Raw genomic sequence first — 20,186 nt, 5'->3', positions numbered from 1 at the left:
ACAACACAAAGGCTTGTCATTGGTGTAATGCGCCCATTGATGCGAGAGACTCTGCTGTGTTCGAAATGGCCTACTAACATCCTTCCTCATACATACTTAACATGTACTGTATATACTACATACTGTCTACTTAACAATCTATTGTGTATGTGAGGTTTGTCTGACCTTTTACACTGAAGTATACAGAAGCAATAAAGAGTTTTAAAAAAACCTTCCATGTAAGACGGAATGCCTTGTGGGGTAGAGTAGGAAATTAACCTATCGATCCATACCATAGATAGTATGGATGTAGAATCCGGGCTGACCTCAGTTATTCACACGGCATCCAATAATCCTGGTTTATGTGCGTCGCCATCTTGTGAGATTTTTACTCCGAGATACGCCCATCTAGATGACGTCTACCTCCGAGGCAAAGTGAGGGACATCGGGCGGAGAGCTGTCACTCAAGAGATCGCGCCAATACATTTTAACCTCCAAAAGAATAAAAACTAGCCTGCTAGAAAAAAATTCACCCCCCTCAGTGTTGTGATAGAGATATGACCTAAACATACTAACTTGGACAGACTAGAATGGTTTTGTGGACCAGGCTGTAAATAGGTTTAATAAGACTGTGAAAACGGCCTGTCAAACAAGTGAGTCAAAGACAAATTGCTCAGTCTTGGGCCCTTTCTAGAACCACCCCCTACACCCTATCCACTATCCCTCCGTTTGCGCGTTCGCGAGGAGGGCCCGCCATATTGAGTGTCATCCCAAACCACAGAGCCTCGAGTGTGAGTGGGTGATAAAGCCCTCGATCACCGAGTCTGCATCGATGGTGGCTTAGCCCTACGTTTGACACAGGTGTCCGCCAATCAATTAAGTCCGGAATGGAGGAGCCAAACCTACAAATGAGAGTTCCATGGAGTTTGTTTCCCGAATTATAAATGAAACGTTCTCTTACCTCAAACAGACATTTGATTGATTGTTTTTATGCATAGCCCTATATGACGGAACCAGAGGGTAGCCTACAATATCGGAATTAACATGTTGTTTTACACTTGTTGATTTGATTATGCCACTTGTCTACCGTTAGTGTATTTTCAAGGCGTGGATAAAAGATAAAACGAAGCAGATGAAGAAAATGCCCACAAGTTAATAAGGGACAGTGATTATTGTTTCCTTAAATTGTTAGTAAGATTTGTGTTACTGTTAAAGCCGATGAGGGGTAGGCCTAGTAATAGCGGCGGTGACGTCAGTCAGCTGGAGCGCATGACTTTTCTTATTTATGACCACCTACCCTTGCAGTGCATTATAATTTATGCACGCTAATTAACTGCCGCGATTCGTGGGTCGAAATGGCAGATTAAAGTATCATGACAAGTGGAATACATGCTTTAGCAGAATATTGTTCTTTTCCCTGGTTGTGTATGCTGCTGCGCATGTAAACTAAAAGGATAATTAAACAGCGGATAAAAACACCCCCACCCGTTTTCTCCACTACAGACTGAGCTGGTAAAATTAAGAATATGCAGTTAGAAAATGTTTAACAAAAAATGAATTATGCAGCCAAAAAATCATGGGAGTGTTTGTTTTTATTCAATACTACATTTACTCTCACATGCGTAGCTGAATATGAATGTAAAGAGTGTTTCAGGTCAAATATAAAAGTGGTGGAATTTTATTTTAGGGTGAGAAATAAAGACTTAACAGTTTAACTAGTGTTAGTTAGTCTTCCTGTTTCCGTCTGACAGAGGCGAGGGCTTGCCAAAGCCGCACCGTTGTTATACCCTCGCCCTTAATGATCGAGTGGCACTTCACAGCCGCGAGGGTGACTCATGGACATATAAAGAAATGGACACCGTATTGAAACATGGCGCCCATTCATTCCTATGAAAGCTGCTCATAGGCGCAGAGAAGCAACAAGGAAGTATAATCCGGAAAATTCCATACGGCCCAAAGCATGACGTAGCATCGACGTAGCTGCATTATGGACCTATCAAGAAAGAGGGCGGCAAGCGTAGCGGACTGGAGGCGGGAGTAGAATCATTCTCGTTCTGTAGCATCTAGCCTGGCGAAAACAAACTGAAAGCCGTTAAAAGCCGTTGGGCTAATAAAACGCTTGAGGTGGCGTTTTGAAATGAGAAAACTTCAGTTTTAATAGTATATGGTCTAAAGATAAGTATGAGCCTATGATTGATATCCAGAAAAATTTTGCAGAGACACAATCTTGTTCGCCGCTTGTACTGTGTGGACAGGGAAATCTGCCTACGGGCCGTATGAAAATAAGCTCCACCCCTCACCATGCAATACTAATGGGTTGGCCACATGTCCATGCTGGTTGCTCGGAGAAGGCACAGTCCTGGGGGCCTGGGGTGACTCCACAGCAAGTCACACTCGCTCACGGAGTGGGAGTGCCTAGGGAGTCGTTTGGGAAAGGGCCTTGGTTCCACCCCCAGTGGCCCTTCCGGTCTACTTACATTTTGGTCACTTCCTTATTGGATGCTGGTAAAAATCGCTGAGGTTGGGGCTTGATCCATACACGATCTTCCCGGAAGTAAAGCTACTCATCCGGGCATTTCTCGCATACACAAACTCGCATACACAATCACAACATAGGCTACTCAAATGTATGTCAAAATTAGTATGAGTAGGACGTTAGTAAGGCTTTTCGAACACGGCCTCCGGCTCTTTACACTGATGTGTTGCACATCTTCAAACACCGTTGAATCATCCCAATTTAACAATGTAGAACTAAACCTTACAATTATCTTAACTAATATAAAATAAGCTTAACACACATAAAATGATCCAAGAGCAAATAAATCCTTCACAGCAAATACAAATCTAACAAAAACACAATACTAAACACTTTGCCTGCCTATAGCCAATGGGGTTTAATTCATTCTTCCTTGAAGAAATCTTAAATATAAAACCTTATTAAATACCTAACGTAGCTTATCGTCAGCTGGCTGCACCGCTTAGCTTCTGGAAGCTTCTGGGGGAAATCAACGAGTTAAAAGATATAGGGCCAGTTTCACAGACATGAATTAAAACTAGTCCAGGGGAATTTTGAATGGTTATTGAAAGTACAATTTAGTCCAGAACTAGGCTTAATCCATGTCTGCGAAAGCGGCTCATAGCCTACTATCTATGGTTAAAACAACGCAGTAAAGCAACAAGTAGGCCTACATTTACTTAAAAAATAAGAGTCCACCTTGTGGTCAAAGACTGGAATTACAAACAATTGGTTTCATTTCACTTTCAGTTCAGATCTGCCAGCGACCCTTTAAAATGTAAGTAGTAATACACATAGTATCTGTGCATTAGGGTCTTCTACTCATAATCCTTGCATTTTATTATAAAAAATATATAGGCCTGGATAATTTAAATATAAGGTGAAGTTTCCCTTTCAACTGTGTTAAAGCAGCATTTGCCGCAGGGAATTGTAGTTCCTGCTGCATTGTCTCTTATTTCGCCTGCAGGTGTAACTGAACTAAAAGTGAAAGTAAACACTGTAGGCTACCCATTAGTTTGGCACGCCAGTCGTTCATTTGCTCCTCCGTTTAAATCTACCCAACGTTTACAGAATGTAGGCTATAGATGGTTTCGTTTATTTTCAGCCTAACAACCTCCATGTGGAATAACCTGATGTCTTACATGGATTTAAGGTGAGTTTTTTTCTTCAATATATAGGCCTAGCCTAGGTAACTGTTGACTAGCATCCTGTCGCCTGAAACAAAGAAACAAGCAACATGTAATGTGTTTCTTAGAAGGGGATCTTTATCTTTATCTTTAATTACCAATTATCTTTTCTCTATTTTGGAGTCTTATTTTTTTTCAATACATTTTTTCAATAAAATCCCAAAGTGAGAGTGACAGTGCGTAAACGAACATAGGCCTAGGCTTTACATAGCAGCAGGAGCTACTTTATGACTTATTTTATTTTCTCTTCTATTTTTTCAAGCTTTCTCTTTAATGCATTCTCTTTATTGCGTTCTCTATTACATCAATATGTTTCATGTTACACTATTGACTCGGGTGAAGGCCTACACATTTTGTTTTTGATCGCATGTCTTTTTTTTTTTTTTTTTTGTAGCAGATTCATGTTTTATTATTTTCAGGGTAATTGTGTGTTACAGGTGAATTGCAAATACACAGTCAGAAACAGGCATAACTTGTTATGGGCTACTAGTTAATGTATATGACTTATCTAATTGTTATATGATGTAGCTGAACCGATTTAGTGCGTGAATGACAAAGCAGTCATGTTTTGTGGGTTGTCTAATAAATAAACGCTGCACCATTGAGAGCCGCTAGATGTCGCCAGATGCGTTCTTTGCGCAGGCAACATGATTATTTACATAGTGAGTATTCATTTCATTTAATTTATTTATTACGGCTCACGGCCATAGCACATGGCATGGAGCACACAATTCAACTGAAATCATTACAAAACAAAACAATGGTGCACGGCAAGGAAAAACAAAACAAAAATAAAACAAAAACATCACTTAAACAATGGCAAAACATTTCTCAAAAAGGCACCTGTTTTAACAATAACCCCTGGCCTACTTGCCCTCAAAAGCGAAATCAATTTGGTCATGGATGGAAAATAGACATAATAATTTGGCAGGTACTTTTTTCTAAAATACATTACATCCACATTTTTACACTCAAAAAGTACATGATATCCGTCTCCAACACAATTAAAATCACAGAGGTTGCATATTCTTTGATTTCTTTCCAGCCCTTTGTGTCTTCCTGTGACTTTAGGTATGCGGGTGTTATTGGTTCTAAAATTGCAGATGGCCTGTCTGGACTTTTGATTTTCATACAACAGATATTTTTCTAGTTTAAACTCTTGTTTAAATTCTATGTATAAGTCACAAGAAGTCATGCTTGTAAGCTCGCTCTGCCATTTCTGAATGAATTGATCTTTTAACCTCCGCTCAACAGTTCTTTTCAGCCAGTTAATGTTGTTGTACTTTTGTGTTATCCAGATGTATGACAACCCGCAGTCATCCAGTATCTGTTTCACCTGTGATACCCAGGGTGATGCATACACACTGCTGCTATGCAGGCTGTGTAGCTGATTGTACATGATTTTACTAAGTTTACTGTCTTTACTTTCTAACAGTCTCCCCCAATATCCAATTATTCTTTTTTTAACTGTAACACAGAGTGGGTACCGCCCAAGTTCCCCATACACCATATGACTGCAGGTTGTCATTTTTACTTTTAAGATGTACTTTAGAAATTTGAGATGTAGTTTTTCTAACAGATGTAGTTTTTCAAACCCCCACACTTCACATGCATACAACATAACTGGAGTAACCAATTTGTCAAAAAGGTCCAGAGTGACATCTACAGCAAGCTGAAGCTTCCTGCATTTGTTGAGTAAAGCAAACATTGCACGCAATGCTTGCTTATGCAGTTCCTCAACAGCAGTTTTAAATGAGCCATTATAACTCATGATGACACCAAGATATCTAAAACAATGTACAGTCTCTAGACTTTGACCATTGCACACAAACTGTAGTTTACTAGTATCCGCTCTCCTAAATCCAAAAACTGTAACTTTAGTTTTATCGCTATTAACTTTTAGTTTCCATTTCTCACAGAAGTCACACATATGATTTATAGCTTTCTGTAACCCTCTCTTAGTTGTAGACATGATAATAGTATCGTCAGCGTACATCAGTGCCATTAGTTGTATAAAATTGTCTAGCACAGCATCATCAAAAGTAATGGGCTCACAACCTTTTTGTAATAGATAATCCTCTAAATCATTAATGAAGAGGGCAAACAGCAGTGGTGATAAGTTTTCAGCCTGTCTAACTCCTGTTAAACTTGCAAAAAACTCAGATTTAGCGCCATTAACATATACACATGATTTTATATTTTTATACATATTGATAACTACATTAAGGAATTTACCCTGAATACCTATTTGTAAGAGCTTATGCCAGAGTGCATCTCTCCAGACTGTGTCAAATGCCTTACTGTAATCAATGAAACAGCAAAATAAGGTATTCACATGTATTTATTTCCAAAGATATTCCAAAGATACTTTTTGGCTTTGCTGGATGAGTGTGTCTCAGTCATTTAAGTGAGGTGCAATGTATTCAGATGATTATGTTCTTATAGCCTATATTATTTAGTGTTGTATCCAAAACAATGGTGAAAAGTGCATTAAAGGTAAGCGACTTGTACTATTGATAACGTTGTCTAAACCACCCTACAGAATAATAAATGGTGGAAAAAGTATAATTATCAGTATTATCATTAAAGCAATACTGTTTATCAAAAAGAACAATAAAGTAAAAGTAGCCAACATTAATATTATTAGCAAAATATACTTGGAGTATCAAAATAAAAGCCCTTATTATGCAGATAGTTGTAATTGTAGTTTGTTATTTTATCGGTAAAATGATATGTTATATAATGTATAATTATTTGTTTATAAGTATGCATGATGCATTAATGTGTATGTACAATTTTACTTTTGAAGTTTGTTGAGGTGGAGCTAATCTTCACTTTTGGCTTGGAAGTAGCATTGAGTGAAAATGCTCAGGTGCAAGTGCATTAAATTTGTTCTTGGGTACAGTTATTGAGCAAATGTATGCACTAGTACTAGCTATTTTGTCCAGATACAACATTAAGATACTTTTAAAATTTTAACCGAAGTGATGTCATTTTTGTACAACTAGTTTTTAGTTATTTGAAGATTAAATGATACAAAACATAATCAACAAATATAACTATTAAAAAATAAATTACGCTAAGTTTTTATTTATCCCTTTAAAGAAATGTACAAGCTACGCTCTGTAGTAAATAAAGTAATTCAAGGAAGACCCACCTTTACCAGCTGCAACATTGTAGGACTATGCATTAATATTTATGATCAAATAATACAACACACATTATTCTGAATAGGCCTATTCTCCTTGAAGACTACTCTTCCCCCCCGGAATTTTAGGTTCATTTTGACGCAAATACCTATTAGGTCATTCTCTTGTAAAATCTGCTTGAAGATTGTGGTTAATTAAGCACTATTTGTTTTACATTGTGGCATTTTTCTCTCATGTAGTGTAAAGTCCAAAAACCTCTAGCTCCAAAACTGAGGCTGGTTGCAACAGGAAAACATCAGATTTGATAAAAGAACATTGGACGTAACCATTAGAAAATAACCCTTTATCAGCAATAACCACTGGGTGGCGCTCAAGCCTCAAATATAAAATACATGAACTTGACACTCATATCTGCTTACGTTGTGAAAACGGAACTGTGAGTTGTTTCAGTGTTAATGGCTTGCCGGGTATACTGGCCTTGTTTGTTATTTATTCATCTTTAAACTGAACTTGACTGCCGCCCTGATCACTCGTAATTTTAAAATTTGCCGTTGTGCATGTGTTTGTGAAGAAGAGTTGACCACGACAGTTCAACAGAGAGATGTTGACATGTCAACGCATGTTTTCTCACAATCATCCTGCAGGGTCAATGAATAAGGGTTCTACAGAAAAAAATAAAAAATAAAAAAAATAAGGAAATGAATCTTCTAGTCTGGGGCAGTAATTCTTGATACTTGGGGCTTTACATAACAGCATTACAGGAACCTTTCGTGCTACACAAATATTTATCACAATATATCACAAACCTGCACTGACTTCCTCATACTTTTCCTGTCAGAAACGTGCTTTCAAAAAGTTTTTAGATGATTTAAAAGTACTGGCGTAAAACCTTTGTCCGTAGTCATAGCATACAAATGTTTGAGTCTAAGGTATGTCTTTATCTCATTTCCATGGAATCTGTTTAGCTGCTGAATACCTCTTTTATCAGTTATCAGTTCCGGGTCAGGATCTGTCAACGCCGGCTAGGCATTTCATAGTTGAGTTTCAATTCACCAAAAGCAAATTGAAGAGTTTATTTTTATTTTGCAGCTTAAGGTTTGGTGAGACAAAGAGTATATGTGCCATTGAAGAAGACTGAATAATCATTGTTCATCAGGGCAGCTCTGTCATTACTTACCTTTAAAAGTGACACACTCTTTAAATTAGAAAAAAATAAAAAATTGGTGAGTTTTTGATCCCTTTGAGTTTGTTTGTGGGTCATGATTACCTACAATGCTAAGGTATCAAGCTTTTTGTTAGGGCCACACCACGATCGACTGTGGCTAATGCATGACTCGACCTCCCAGTGAAGTCACATTTTTTCAGGTAATGTGTAAGTGCAAAATGGTAAATACCCAGACTAACTGTCAAAGCACAAACACTTGCACGTTAAACAAAGGTGTATTTCAGTAGGCAGTTGTATAAGACATTGTCTGCAGGTTTTATTGTCCTAAGAGATAAGACAAGCCCCATAATAGAACTTCCCGTAAATGGCTTTTTCGAAAACACCATGCCCCCTGATTAAATGTCCTTGCTTTTAAACAACCTCATACAATATACTGTATATATATGTAACCCTCAGATAATTTCAAGTAAACACATTAAATCGTGGTGATGCAGTGGTGCTTAGATGTGTGTTTTTAAGACTGGTAAGGTAGAAAGATGGTGCATGTTGCCAGATGGGTGGGGTTCACCCATCTGTCACCATGCACCTGCGCCCATACCAGTCTAAAATAACGCACACAATCTGTCATTTGCATGTATGATTTGATCCTAATCTGATCAAAGTGGAGGGAACAGTCATCTGTATGCTCCTCTTCTCTCCACTATTTTCGTCCACAAAACAAACAACTCATCAAGTTGTACCAAAACGTACCATTTTGCCCATAATGTAATAATGTATTAGCTCATGTTATTGGCTGGTTGAAAAAAAAATCCTTTAACAATGTAATAACTTGAGCCGATAATGCGATAATAACCTTCTATCACTTTATAAAGTTTGAGTTATTGGCTATGAGTATCACATTTCCTACTATTGCTTCTTTCAAAGACCTGACAACAACGAAAAACACTTCTCTACAAACATATGTCATTGGTTTCAGAAATTGTAATACCTTTTTGGAAAGTAACTACAACACTTCAAATTAGCAGATTTTCTATAAATACTGTGACTTCTTACAAAGCTGCCACGCTACAGAGCAGTGCCTAAATATGTAGTGCAGCTCAGCCAGGAGGTTTCTACAGGGAGGGGTGGAGGCATTCCGTTTTCCAACTTAAGGCAGGTTTCTTGGAAATGCCTGCATGTCGCCTGTGAGCAGCACCACCTGCTGTTTGTATGAAAAATGGCATGGCAGTGCCTTCTTTTAAGTCACGTGATTTCAAAGAAATCGAGCTGTATCTTTCAGCAGCTCGCACTCTGGCCCTGTGCCTTGCACAGAGACTGCAAGAATATATTGACTCAACATTTGTTCTGTTTTATGGCACTCTGTGTTTGTGCACATTATATCTCTTATCTGAAGTCTGCATGGTTAAAAATTGTCTGACTGGGTCCTGGGATGTGTCATACTAGCTGATTTCTCAGATTTGAAAGTGTCCCTTAAAGCATGAGGCAGTAGTTTAACCCTGGTGGGGAATTATTGTTACAGTCAGGTGCCTTTATTGGGCCTGTGTCCATCAAAACCACATGTAGAGCCTTGTTACCCAGATGTTCTCACGTAATGGTTTTGCAGCAAGGCTAGAAATAGACATTTGTGTTTGCTGTAAAGCTTTCATGTTTACTTAGAGCGCACAGAAAAGCAGCTGTGCTGTGATAGCATGCATTTTTTTCCCATCATGGTGTGAGACGGTAGCCTAAAGTAAGCCAAAAGATTGCTTTTAAAAAAAAGACAGTAACACTAATATGCAACATTTCGGTATGTGGCAGGTAGCTTAGTTTTTGAATTGGCAATGAGCAGTGTATCTTTATCAAACAATAAAGATACACAGCAGAACATATCTAAAGGTGACAGTTCCCAGTTACAGGAATAGGACAGCAAGAAGCCTGCGTTGTAGATAAATGCCCATCATAAAACTATGTTAAGCACTTAAACTCACATGATTGCTTGCTTTCTTCAAACAAATCATCTCAGGTATGTTTTGTAACAGGTCTGGTAGCCTATCATGTTCAGCCTCACTGCTCTTTGTTGTCTTCCTGTTTTTTTCTTGCTGTTGTAGTTGTTGCTAAGACCTTGCAACTCATTTCGCCAAACCCCGCCTCCCCTGTGGCCAGGCCCAAAGCAGATGGCATGGCAGCACAAATACGTTTCCATAGAAAGGTGATATCAGGTTAATGTTTTTTTTTATTCAGTAGAGCAGCACCACACTGCTATATTTCCCTCTGAAGTAACCTCTACTCTTGCTGACCCAGATCTGATATCAGAATTAGATTATGTCATTGCACCACAGAGAGACTTTCACACCTTGAAGTTGAGGCATTCACTGGGAAGTTTTGTTGATATTCTGGGAGGAATTCTCCAGACTCATGGGGCGAAAACAGCACATTGTTGGAAATGGCTGTAGCTCATTCCTTGAGTACTGTTTAAAACGCTTTGCCAGAGATCTGCTTCGGTCAGATAACCTTTTGTACCTGAGTAAACTGTGACAAAGACAGCTAGATCCACTCTGACATCATACTGTATGTACTGTGTGTGTGTATATATATTGTTTTATCGTCTCTAGGATAACAGAAGGGTCAGGAATTCCCGGAGCTCAGCCAAGAGTCTTAACACACAAGCTGCCACTTCTACCCAAGATCTCCACAGAACCTTACTGTTATCAATCACTGTAATCCACCCAACTTGTTTTCTCCTCCTTGCTGCTCTTTTGCCGGAATATTTACGGCAGGTCCGTATCTATGAAACTCTCCAGGGGCCAAAGGCATTGACATAAAACCCTTCTGGCATCTGCAAGGAATGTTATGTTTCTCAATGATGTAACTTTTAATGGAAGCAAGTTGATGATTGATAGAGGTATCCTGGGAATTTTTGGTGTATGTTGCAGGTTGTGTATCGTCTTGGCTGAAAAAATATGAACACAAAAGCCATAGTGATGCTGGTGTCACTATTTAAAGACAGGCACATTGCTGTAGCCATTTAGCAGATCGCATCGTTGAGAAAGCGATCTCCAAACTCTCCCACTAAGAAAGATTGCAGCTTGTTTCCTGCTGGTAATCCGTGCTGGTACTGTTTAACCGTGACCAAGATGGTTTCTTAACAATTATTTCCGCACTGACGACAAAGGTCCCCTTGACATAGAAGTCGTTTTAACCCAAACCATGATGTTTTTCTCCGCAACCCTATCCATGTCAAGTTTGTGCCTACAACTAACTGTAACAATAACATTGTCACAACAACAAATGGATTTATGAGGTGCCCCAGTGGCTCTCTCTCTCTCTCTCTCTTTCTCTCTCTCTCTCTCTCACGCTCTCTTTCTCTCACTATACCCATTTCAAATTTGTGCTTAATAATATAAAATAAAGGTGAAAACACCAAAAGAAATGTATCTATTTTGCAGCTGCTATGGGTAGCAATTTCGGTTGAAGCTGACAAATGCTGCAGTCTTCACTCCAGGATCATGAAATGCATTGACATATTCATATGAATCAGGAATATGCCACACTGGCAGTTTATGTATTGTTAGCTTTGGTGAGTAGTACTTTAGGAAAGAAGAGTCATTCCTCACGGATCAAATGATTTGGTTGAGTCACAAGATAATCTACAGCCTGGAGGGTTATTGTAGTTGCCTAATTCTTTGTAAAGTATATCATATATGATTTGACATGTCAGGTATTCTCTGGATAAGTCTGCAAGTTGTTAGTCACTGACTTGAATCTGCATGTAGTTTGTGCCTGATGAACACGTTGCCTGGTTTGACCTGATTGTTTTGCTACTCAGTTTGGAGTTACGGGCACCGTGCCATCCTGTGTGTGTGCGTGCGTGCGTGCGTGCGTGCGCGTGCGTGTGTGTGCGTGCGTGTGTGTGTATTCGCGCGAGAGTAGCAGAAAGGCTTCTGGTCTTTCCAGTAAATCAGCAGATTCAAAGCAAACTGTCTTCTTTTTCTTCCTTTTCTCTTTCGTAGGTTTCACAGACCATACCCATGCCAGCGCACACAGACATTCAAATTCACACACGCTGACATACACACTGTCACTGACCCACACAAACACAGACCAAGTTGCACACACAAGCCTAGCCAAGCTTGCTAGGCTAGGTCTCTTTGCTTCTCTCTCTCTCTCGCTCTCTCTCTCTGCATCTATCCATGTGTTTATTCCCCTCTCACGTACACCCATACGGATGCACTCACACATCCTTGGATTTCTGGCAAACAGCCAACTCCTCTTTACAGAAGTCTGATGGTCAAACATAACTTGTTTACAATTTAAACATGAGACCGTTTGCATGAAGTAGGTCACCCACTGTCGAGCTCTGTGTGGTTAGTCGATTTGGAGCTCATTTGACAGAGGTTACATATACTTTGTTGTATATGCTGTGATATATACTGTACAAAATGTATTTTGAGTTACGTGTTTTTAATATCTTAAGCTGAAAAATATGCTTACTATAGCTGTCAAATGTAGGCAGTGGAGTCCTAGTATGCATACGTTTGAATTTCTTTTGCGGTGCATTAGAAATATAAAGTTGCATAAAATGGAAAAACATAAAGTATTTATACATTGGTATGGTAAAAGTGCCTCAAGTTATTACTTGAGTAAATGTACTGCAATAACTTTTTTGTGTGTTCAGTATTTATCCGTTATGATGTTGGCATGCTGTATTTGCATGTGTTTTTGCCAGCATAGGTTGCTGTAACAAGCCGTGACATGAAAATAGAGCAGGATGGTGGTTTGTTATCTTATATGGGATCGAGTGGCCAGTCGAGTCCTCATTTCACCTTTGTCAGAAGGCATACAGAGAAGGATAGATGTTAGAGACAGGGTTTCATTGTAAACATTGTAATGACACTAACTTTATTTGGGCAGCATTTTTCTCAACTTTAATAATGTAAGGTAAAACATTACTAATGTAAGGTGAAACAGTTAAAAGACACCTTTTAAAAAGTGTGTTTTTAGCTCACAATTTAAAAAAAAACATACAGGAGTAGTGTGGTGGAGTTTGTGTACTGCAGTTCAGTCCAGAGTTTAAGTGCCCAACTGTGATACAGAGATTTGTCTACTAACCATAGTGTCTCTTGTATGTGTCTGCTAAGAGGGTTAGATATGTAGCTAAAAGCTAATCCATTGTATACGATGTGTAACTTTATTCTAAAAGAAATGGGGTGTCAGAAAAGAGTTAAGAATTCCTTTATTGTTTTGTCCATGTTATTTTACAGTGCAACGGAGGCGATGACCTGGCGGTTGTTATTGGAATAGGCATTTTAAGGGGTTCATATATATTTGAACCCTTTAGCATTATATACATTTGTTTTCCTGTAGACCACTTGTAGCCAATTGTTCTCTTACCACATCTTTGCGATTTGTAATGACACAAGAAAGCTCTGGCATTTCCTGTAAATCATTTGCCACCATTTTTTTTTACTCTTTCTCTCTCTATCTCTATCTCTCTCTATCTCTCCCATGTCCCACTCTCCCTACCTGTCTTCCTCACTATCTCTGACATATATCCAAGAACACAAGCAACTCCACAAAAAGGCACAAATTAAATTACTCTCTTTCAAACTGATCTTTCTCCCTCTCAGCTTAGCCTTCAAGCCATCACACACAATCACATACCAGTGTGAACATCAGACAACTTTCGAATAATGTCGGGATGGATGGATGATTAAGAATTATTCATCAGCAGGTATTGGTGTTATGGTGTTTTGTGGTTACATCTTGAGATTGTTGTTTAAATAATTTAATAAATACAGGTGATTCACTGTAATAAGATAATCATAGGCATGTGTTACAACTTGTCAAAAGTAAGAGCTTCTAATAAATATGTGCCAGGGGTGACAAATGTCGAACTCATAGCATGGATTTCTGAGATAAGACATTCAATTGGCCGACCACCGCATTCAACTTCCTGCCATTGTCCTCTTGTTACCGCGGAGTGACCGGGGGTTATCCACTCCTGTCTGAGCTTTCACACAGAGTTACAGTGTTGGCCTGTTATTGAGATGCTCTAAATTTAGCCCAGTTAAAGCTGTCATCAATGAGCACACCAAGCCCGCTGTCCTAAACGCTGTGAATTAACTATTACATGATACATTAGTATCACATAGAAGCCATAAAACCAGTGTTTCAAAACTGATATTGAACACACTCAGCCTTATTTACTTGGAAAACCTGGAACAACGGCTTTTCTTCGATGTGTGTGATCACGAGTCTTTCAGTATGAGTCACAATGAAACTATTAAATAACTGCTGCCAATATCTCATCTCTTTTTCAGTTGCTGTAAATTATCAAAGAATGTGTGAGCTGGCAGTCCCTCTTTCTCTTGTCACTTCACCTCAGGCACTGAGGGCCAGCCTCGGCTTCAAGCTGTAAGGTCAAATTAGGAGCATTTCTGATTAAATAGCAAGGAGTGGCTTATTGTATTTATATATTTTTCCATTTGCAAATGTGAAATGCAAAAATGTTCACTCACACCCGACCAAAAGCAATTACTCTTACTTCTCTTCCTCCAGCCGACATCCTCAAACACTTTATCTGTGTTAGCACGAACACAACACAGTTAACAATACAAACGGATCAGTATTTAGGCTACTTGAAATCATCAGACTCTGCATTTTAAAAAGACTGAGGACCTATCCCTCTTTCCATGCATCTATCCTGCATATTTTCTGTGTTCATCAGTACATAGCTAAGCATAACTCACGCAGAGGACATCTCCCAACCTGAAAATCCACCTGTTGTGGTTCATTGTCTGAGGTTCCCTTCAAATACTAATTAAGTCACCAACGCATTGTCGTTTCTTTTGTGGGACAGACAGCCCAGGATTACGCCCATGCTTGTTTGGACTTTTTATTTTGTAATAAGAGCATAAAAGTAGGGGAACCGAAATGAATTACGTGTCAGACCTCATATACCTTACATTTGCATTTATCTCATAATGGATCTCATTGCATCAGGATCATTCAAATTGAACCAATATTTCAAGTGTATGTTGGACACACACTCAGGGACAGTGTTGTGCCTGAATGCGTTCAATGAACGTTCGTTCATGAACTCGTTCATATTGGGGGCGAACGTGAACTGAACGTATGTATTTCTGCCTCATGAACGTTTTTGCGAACGCGCTCATTCTGGCGTTTGTGAACGGATTTCCATAGAAAACCCCCGCTAAAAGACATCGTAAACAGCCCTTAATATGTATCTGAAAAACACCCAATCTGGCAACACATGCCACCACAGCGTCGCACCGCCGCTGCGTCATCAAAATGCGAAACACCGCGGGGAAAAAACAAAAACAAATGAATGCAGCAGCGCTTACTCAGACCCATGACTCAGACCATGGACCTAGCCTCAGGTTCTACCTCTTCTTTGTATGATTGTTACCTACCTCAGATTGTGTTTGTGTTAATAAGTATGTCAACACATCTTCTGGACTTTGTTGTTAACAGTAGGCCCTATACTGCAGTTTAGAATGGTCTCCTTGAGGGTTTTACTATTTTAAGTTGTAGGCTAATTTGTTTGTACAGTAGAACCTGCCTGGTATATTTTTCAGTATTGCTTTCTTTGAATGAAATTTCATGTGAATTGTCTCCAGGTTTGGAAATTATAAAAATGGAAAAACTTTTGCACCTTAACCGTCATCAAACAGCAACTTTTTCCTCATGTTTTTGAGAATATACTGTAGGGGTAAAAGTTGCAGCTGGCTTCTAGTGTGGACTGAATGTTATTGAAATAATTTCTGTCTGTGGTTCTATATGGTATGTGGCAATTATTTAGAAAAATAGCAGCCTGCAGCAACATATTGAAAAAAAGAACTATGAACTAGTTCATTTTTGAACTGTGAACTTAGTTCAGAATTTTGAATTATGAACTATGAACTGAACTAGTTCATTTTAAAGTGTGTGAACTGAACTTTGAACTAGTTCACGTAGAAAATTTAATTTAAAATGGTTTAATTTAATTTGATAACCAACTGCTACAAATATGTAACACAAAAGGAGCTAATTTAAGCTACTAGATTAATGTGGGAAAAGCTCCTTAGTCACAATAACAGAAAGTTGTCCTGAGATTTTCTTTTTGCTGACAATGCGTGAATGCAAACTTACTTACTTAGGAATGGAAGAGTAAAACAAATAAAGCTATTAATTTGAATGTTATTTTGTTATGGCTCATTTTCCTGCCAGACTTCATATGATTTACATTGCAAAGCCATTACAAAGTAGATTCAGTTTTTCAATACACACCGTGTTTACTCTACTACATTAGACTCTCTCTGTGGTGCTCTGTGGAATCCATTTTAAGTCAGCTAAAAAGGAATGTCAGTTTGGTGCTGTTTATCAAACCTTCAAGGGTTTCGTCCTCAAGTTCTCGTCTCCACAATAACACAACATGGGTGCCAATAAACATGCACTATCTTGGAAAAGTTCTTGGTTTTTAAAGGTTGGCTCTAACATTTCTTGGGCAGGCTCTGTTTCCACTCTGTTGTCAATATGCCAAGACAAATGAACACATGCATATGAAATACTATGATACTCCCAAACTTGAAAAAGCAAGTCTGCAGCCCATATTTCACAATAAGATATAATGATTGATATGACATACCAACATTTCATCAAATCTTAAACTTAAACCTCTTTGCAGTTTTGTTATGTAACTGTTATGAACTTGACGTACATACGCTTATTGAAACCCCTAAAGAAAGTTATTCTTTTGAAAAACATTGGTGCAGGAAAGGCAGAGATATCTTGCCTTTGGTCCCTTATACTGTGCGATCTCCAAAATGAGTGAATCTTACACTTCAATGCAATGTAAAGCTATCTTTTTGACTTTAAGTTATTCATTATCCAAGTTTGTAACTCAGGGTTTCGGTTAAATGATTGTTGTCCTCAAGCTGAAACCAAGATTCTCAACGGTGACACTTGCGTTATTGCTTTTAGACTCATAGGATGCAACTGTTTTCTGGGTGTGTATAACTTCCTGTGCAATCCTGCTTTGTTCACCCGCCACCCACAAGCTGAAGAACTTTTAGTCTAGGGTTCACATCTTCGGCCCTATCTTTGGTGTGGTTTGGCGACATAAGGGCCACCGTACACTTTCTCTTTTTCTGGTGACAACTAGACCATGCTTTTTCCCTTTACCAGGAAGGAATTACCCAGGTGCAGTGGGTATCCAAACATAACCATAACAAAAACGTACTATTACAAATGAGTTGTATAGAAGTTGATTGACTAGTGGCTAATTGACTCATTTTAAGATGTAAAATTGTTGGAGTCGGTGTGGTTTCGGCCCTATCTGTTTGGTTATACCTGGAATTTCTCAACATTCTCTAAGATCTATGGATTTTGCCTCTCTGAAATGAACTATGTTGGTACCCTCCTCTTACGTCACTCACCAAACAACCGCTAGCGAGCATCAATCTGGCACCATGTCTTTCTTCCTCCGTTGTTGTCATTCTTCTGTTAGCATTTCATTCTATTGGGCTTCCAGGTCAAAGCCACAGATATGGAGCATGCACAGAGCGCCTAGGCCAGTTATGGTCTGTTTGAGGGTATACAATATACATTAGGTGTGTTAACTCGACTTTGAGAAATTCTTTGGATTCTTTTTGATGATTGTGATACAAGGCTCCAAACTGCAGCACATTGATTGCATTAAAGTATTAGCCACAGTCACATTATTGAGTGATATCAGTCAGTGTCACAAGAGTGTAAAACCTAGGGAAATACCATGCCACCTTGTTTTTCAACCCTGCTGGTTATTGTGGTGTGTCTTCAGGGGAAGTCATTTCACATGTTCGTTTCTGTCGTTGCACAACTGTAGAAAAAAAAGAAACACAACTCTTTCTGGTCTTCAATATAAAGTGACTCAGTGTGTTGTGTCAATAAATAGGCACCTGACATGTAAAATGTGTACACACTCGCCAGATGGAAAGCACCAGAGATATCTCTCTATGTTTCCCCCACTGTGGCTCATGCACACACACACAGGCACACACACACACAGGCACACACACACACACACACACACACACACACACACACACACACACACACACACACACACACACACTCAGTCTCCCATGTCAATCCTCTTGTGGTTTTTAAATGTAAGGTGTTTTCACCGCCATCTCATTTATGCACACGGTAGGGAGGAACAGTTATGCAATAGTGGGTATTGGTATAAGCCACTCCTTTTACCAAGACATTAGGGCACTTTAGTTACTGCTGTCATAGTAGACCCCTATTTTCTTTTAACGCTCTGATGTATACATTTAAAGAATAAAGCTGACTATATTATGTATTTTTCTTAATCTCAACTATTAAAAAAGACCAAAAAGAACAATCAAATTATCTTTGTTGCACTAGGTGTCATTTGTTTGTATTACAATAAACTATATTTACCATGAGCACAAATCATTCTGCCCTAATGCACACAAGCACAGTAGAAAGTATAATACAGCTGGGTGATCTCAAGCTGTAGCAATTTAAAACTCACAATATAAATGCTCACAGTCAAACTTATATTTTCCCTGTGCATTTTGTTGTATGAAATCTAATCACTACACTGCACCTGTAGAACATTTCCATTTGATACAATGATGCCTTTGACTTCACTATTTCACTCAGTGTAGAATTCAAAAAGCTTCAATGAAGAACTAGAGTACGCTGAAAAAGAACGAATGTGATGTTGTCAGATGGAGTGAGATTTTTTAATCCTTAGGTCTGCTTAAAAAAGCCCGAAAACAGAATTAAAGGGTTAGGTAGATATTTCTTACAGTTAAGTGCCAGCCTCTAACAACACATCCATCATTCAGCACCACTGTTACGTGCTGCCTGTAGATCAGGTTATGTAATATATGCCGCCAAAGTCAACAATTACTTGAGCTTCCTAGGGGGCAATATCTACTTCCTCCTTCCGTGACCTTTGTTTGCATGATTGATTTGCTGCTGCAGCATATTTATACATGTGCTCTACAGTAAAGGAATACAATAAAATAAAAAAAGTTATTTTTGTCATCTTCTCTTACAGTGCCTCTGCCCATTTTACATGCGGACTCGTTGAGATGGCTGAATGTGACCCAACATGAATACTTCCACGGATTTCAAACAGTTATGATGACCCACTCACTGGTTTGATTCACGACTGCACAAATCATTAGGCCACAGCTGTTGCACAACTTTCCTCCTGCACCTGGATCACATTGTGAGATAGGGTTAGGGTCATATAGAGCCACTGATAACACCACTCTGAATGTGCCCAGGAATATAAAATATGGCAGAATCCAAATCTGCTGATTATGTGTCAAGGATATGTGATAATGCAGAAATGTGTTTTTATCATAAACCGTTTGTTCTCTTTTCTGATAGGAAGACAATCCGCAAAGGCTGATGCTACGTCTGCAGCAGAAGGAGGAAGACAATTGTGGCTGGCTGGGCTGTCTGTTAAGGAACTACAGTATGTCTAAAAAAAGAGAGGGACACAGACTGTGGGAAACGCATACGGTACATATCTATTCAGCAACAAAATAAGTCAAAAAGTCATTGTTATAATAGTATAGTTTTACATTTTTGTTTCATGTTTTTTCCAGGTTGTCCAGTCTACAGTTTAACAACCTCAGGACATGAACTCGTACACTGTCAATAATAAAAAGATAAAGGAAATAAATATTATACGGTAATACATTGAATCTCTTTTTTCACTCTAGAAAATGTTCACCTCACCAGTGTTGATCAGGTATTTGTATAATAATAATACGTTCTATTTAAAGGCGCCTTTCTCGGCACTCAAGGACACCGTGCAGATATTGAACACTTTTAAAAAGCAGTAATGAGCAATATTAAATGAAAGCAACAATATCCGTATAGTCTAGGGCTTGATTGTCATAGGATGAAAAACATAAACTCTATAATGAATAGATGGGTTATAGTCATGTACAGTTGTCATATACATACCGACCTCTGTTAAAATAGTTGATGATTCATTTTTGAATAAGCCAGCTACTCTCTCCCAGTATTTAACAAGAGTGCTTTATGTAAGAAGTTAGGGTTTGATAATACAGATGAACTAGGTCACATAGGCCCTTTATTATGAAGTGTATTGTGTGCCGCTTTTATCCATCCATGTCATAATAAATCTATACAAATCTGTTTATTTGTCTGTATGTTTG

General features: G+C 38.7%; 1 long non-coding RNA gene across 3 annotated transcripts; it reads left to right on the top strand.

The window, feature by feature from the left end:
- The first annotated feature begins 3,521 nt into the window (after positions 1-3,521).
- LOC307260265 lies at positions 3,522-20,160 on the top strand. 3 transcript variants are annotated; one of them, XR_013845179.1, is made up of 4 exons: positions 3,522-3,647; positions 19,049-19,128; positions 19,387-19,521; positions 19,608-20,160. It is a non-coding gene; the product is annotated as an uncharacterized lncRNA (long non-coding RNA). The 3 variants fall into 3 exon arrangements; XR_013845180.1 differs by having other exon boundaries at positions 19,049-19,222; XR_013845181.1 differs by having other exon boundaries at positions 19,049-19,521.
- The last annotated feature ends 26 nt before the right edge of the window (positions 20,161-20,186 follow it).

Source organism: Ammodytes marinus, assembly GCF_949987685.1.
Source record: "Ammodytes marinus genome assembly, chromosome: 14".
In the NCBI taxonomy this organism is placed as follows: domain Eukaryota; kingdom Metazoa; phylum Chordata; class Actinopteri; order Uranoscopiformes; family Ammodytidae; genus Ammodytes; species Ammodytes marinus.
Note: the sequence above shows the minus strand (reverse complement) of the source record. Positions and strands in the feature narration are given on the sequence as shown.